This window comes from Trachymyrmex cornetzi, unplaced genomic scaffold (assembly GCF_001594075.2).
Source record: "Trachymyrmex cornetzi isolate Tcor2-1 unplaced genomic scaffold, Tcor1.1 scaffold247, whole genome shotgun sequence".
Lineage (NCBI taxonomy): Eukaryota > Metazoa > Arthropoda > Insecta > Hymenoptera > Formicidae > Trachymyrmex > Trachymyrmex cornetzi.
Window position 1 is genome coordinate 422,512 of NW_017297134.1, and position 3,263 is coordinate 425,774.

At 32.1% G+C, this 3,263-nt stretch overlaps 1 protein-coding gene across 2 annotated transcripts in view; it reads left to right on the forward strand.

Annotated features, from left to right (window-relative positions):
- Window positions 1–3,263, forward strand: part of LOC108761302 (protein rolling stone) — an 11,630-nt gene that overhangs the window by 5,228 nt on the left and 3,139 nt on the right. Inside the window, exon 1 of one of the 2 annotated variants that reach the window (XM_018507753.1) lies at window positions 481–557. The exons of the other annotated variant lie outside the window; for it this stretch is intronic. The gene's annotated coding sequence lies outside the window, so the exon portion shown is untranslated. Of the gene's footprint in view, window positions 1–480; window positions 558–3,263 lie in introns of those variants that run through there. 2 annotated transcript variants of the gene reach the window in all.

Below are 3,263 nucleotides of genomic sequence, written 5' to 3' on the forward strand. Positions count from 1 at the left end.
GTTGCTTATATTACGTAATAATATGAAATATCGAAGAGGTACGATTTAGGTGACCAGTACGCATTCAGCAACTTTCCCCTATATAACTTGTTAAAAAAATCTTCGTTCTTTCCTTTTTCCCTTTTTTCCTTCTTTTCTCTTTTTATGAATTAACGCTTACCTCAGTATATGATGTAATCTTACATTTGTTATTCTTTATCGTTTTCCCGCGAAACGCCACGATTATCGTTTATCTTGACGTCGATTTGATGTACCGTTCTCACGTATATTTCTCTTGTGCACGGAAACTTCTTCATCTCACACTTTAGTCAATCGTCGACATCGGTCGCGAAAGTTGCGTTGCACATCGCTAACCGAACAGAGTCGCCAAAATTTCTCAAAGTGCATAATATATCTGTGAATAAAAGAATATTTGTGTAAATTTTGTGTTCTTTTTATTAAAAATGTGAATTTTATTTAAGAAAGAGAGAGAGAGATAATCTCAATTACAAAATGTGAAAAAGATTTTAGAGCTGAGAAAAAAACGGACTGCTAACAAGATGGACTAATCGAATTAAGTAAGTATATGTATATATATATATATATGTAGAGAGAGAGAGAGAGCACAAGGTATCTTATTAATTAAAAACTAAGAGAATGTAGAATTAAATTATCCTGTTTATTGTGAAATCTGTTGATGACAAAGAGCTTCTTTTCCATTCATACGTTCATTTTTTATATTGTATTTTGTCTTTTGTTAATCTTCAAAATCTTCAAATCCATAAAAAATAAATTAAAGAAATTGAATATAAATTAGGATTACGTCACAAATTATCTTTAAATACAAAATTAGATTTATAATTATTCCTTAATTTTTTACTACATATTTTAGATTGCTCTTAAACGCTAAGAAATGAATTATTCTATTATAATATTGGCTATATAATTATAAAAATCTTATATGTATCTTATATTATCTAATAAATGATTGTTGTGCATTATAGCTTTGTAAATTGCAAAATTTCTTATCTACCGTACGATCATGTAATTTACTATTAAAAGTTCTCAGTAAACATTAGATAAATTGACGATAAGAGTTTCTACGAATCGATATCTCATTATACATTAATTATTTCATAACATCTTAAATACACGAGGCGGAATTACTGTATCAATTTCCTAACATTCTGTAATGTCTAAAAATAGATAAATATCCTATATCTAAGTTGCTCGTTCTTTCTTTATTTTATTTACTAATTTCAAAATTTATAATAAAATAATCAAAGGATGTTAAAAAAAGATATTAAAAAGAAAATGTTCAAGAACCATGAAGCATGTAGTTCCGGTTTTTGAAATGATGAATCCAATTCTTGGAACGATATGTCTTGGCAACATCTTCGAATCGCCCATGCATTTTTACTTTCTTCTACCTTTCACAGAGGTAGATACTCCCAATGGATAACGATTCGCTTAAGCTTGGCCACTTGCTCGTGCCAATGTAACAGGCTGTAATAGACCAAGATTGTGATAAATGAACGGTGAATTAGTATTGGCTGATTGACCGGCCGACCTTCCGTTTGTAGGCGCGCGTTATGTATGAGTACCGGCCGATCTCTCCTGTCATGCCGTGTGAACCTCAGCGTCGCGGTGGTTATAATTCAGTACTGTTCCATTGAAAGGTTTTCCTTCATTTGAAAGGTTTTAAGACCCATCGAAAGGTCGAAAGAAGGTTTTTGAAAATAAATGAAAATGAAAGGTTTTTTACTAAAGCAGATTACAAAATACATATACTTTATTCGGCGAAAGGAAATTATCGATCTGCGTTTCGAAACTTTACTCAAGAACTCGAGTAACTAATACGGTGTCTATAATAGAAGTCATAGCGTAGGATCACAAGTCGTAGAAAATTGACCAACTATAATCGATTCTTCTCATTATTATTCTCGATTATTCGACTATGATTGGTTAATTTTCTACGACCACTACTTCTATTGTAGACACCGTGTTAAGTCTAAATATATATAATCGCAAAGAGCAAAAGATATAATTTTCTCTCTCAATCTCACAGGTGAGACATTCCATGTCAAATCAGGCCCTTTGAAATCATCATTTTTCTTTTATTTGATCATATTCTATAGATAAAAGTATGAGACACGTGTTTCGCAAAAAAAATTTGAGTCGTACAAAAAAATGCAAGAAATTATTTAAGATCTTTAAAATTGGTCTCTTGCATTTTTTTTGTACGACTTAAATTTTTTTTGCATTGTTTTTGAAACCATTAGTCGTACAAAAAAAATGCAAGAGACCAATTTTAAAGATCTTAAATAGTTTTTTACATTTTTTTTGTACGACTAATGGTTTCGACAGTTTCGACGATATAATAATTTGAATGTTCGCATGACCGATTTTTTATGAATTTCTGCAACTTACAAGCGTGAATAACTTCACAAAAAAATCACTCAAATTTTTTTACGAAACACGTGTCATATTTTTATCTGTAGAATGTTAGCAAATTAAAAAAAAAATTTTTTAATGACAATGTTTCAAAGGTGCCCGGTTTGAAATGGAATGCCTGAGGTACAGTTCGCTCCATAAGGGATTAATTATGTATAATCTTTAAACATGAGGTGAAAATTAGAAAAATGAGCGAATTCACTAGATGTTGATCAATGAAATTATAAATATGCTAGTAAAAAAATTTACTAGAGTTTATGTAATTTTCACCTCATTTCAAAATACGCAATCGACCCCCAGATATGCCTGGGACTAGGTGCGAATTGTATTTCCTCTATGATTATTGATGGAAGGTTTTATCACGCCATTGAAGGATTTTCGTGCATGCGCGGAAGACTTTTCAGTGACCTGATGGAACAACATTGGGTTAATTAGTTCAAAGTGGCCTCCCATCCGCGTCGCCGTACGGTGTGCGGGGAGAGACACTCCGAACTCCGACACGACTCGAACACGTGCAGACCATGCACGAGACTATCGGATCGTCATTAGGATTATGGGCCTTCTACAATAAGCCATTAGTCATAAATCATAAATCAGAAGCTAAAAATTGACCAATCACAATCGTCAACAATGTTGCGCTTAGATGGTTTTAAAATCATCTAGATGGAGATGAGATGGAAATCCGTAAATCCATCTTAGATGAGATGAAGATGGTTTTGATTTACAAAAATCTAGATGAAAGGTGAGATGATTAAGCGATCTATCTAGATTGTTTTTTTAGATGGTTTTGTTTTAAAATAATTATAAACATAAAATGTTGCGCTGATCGG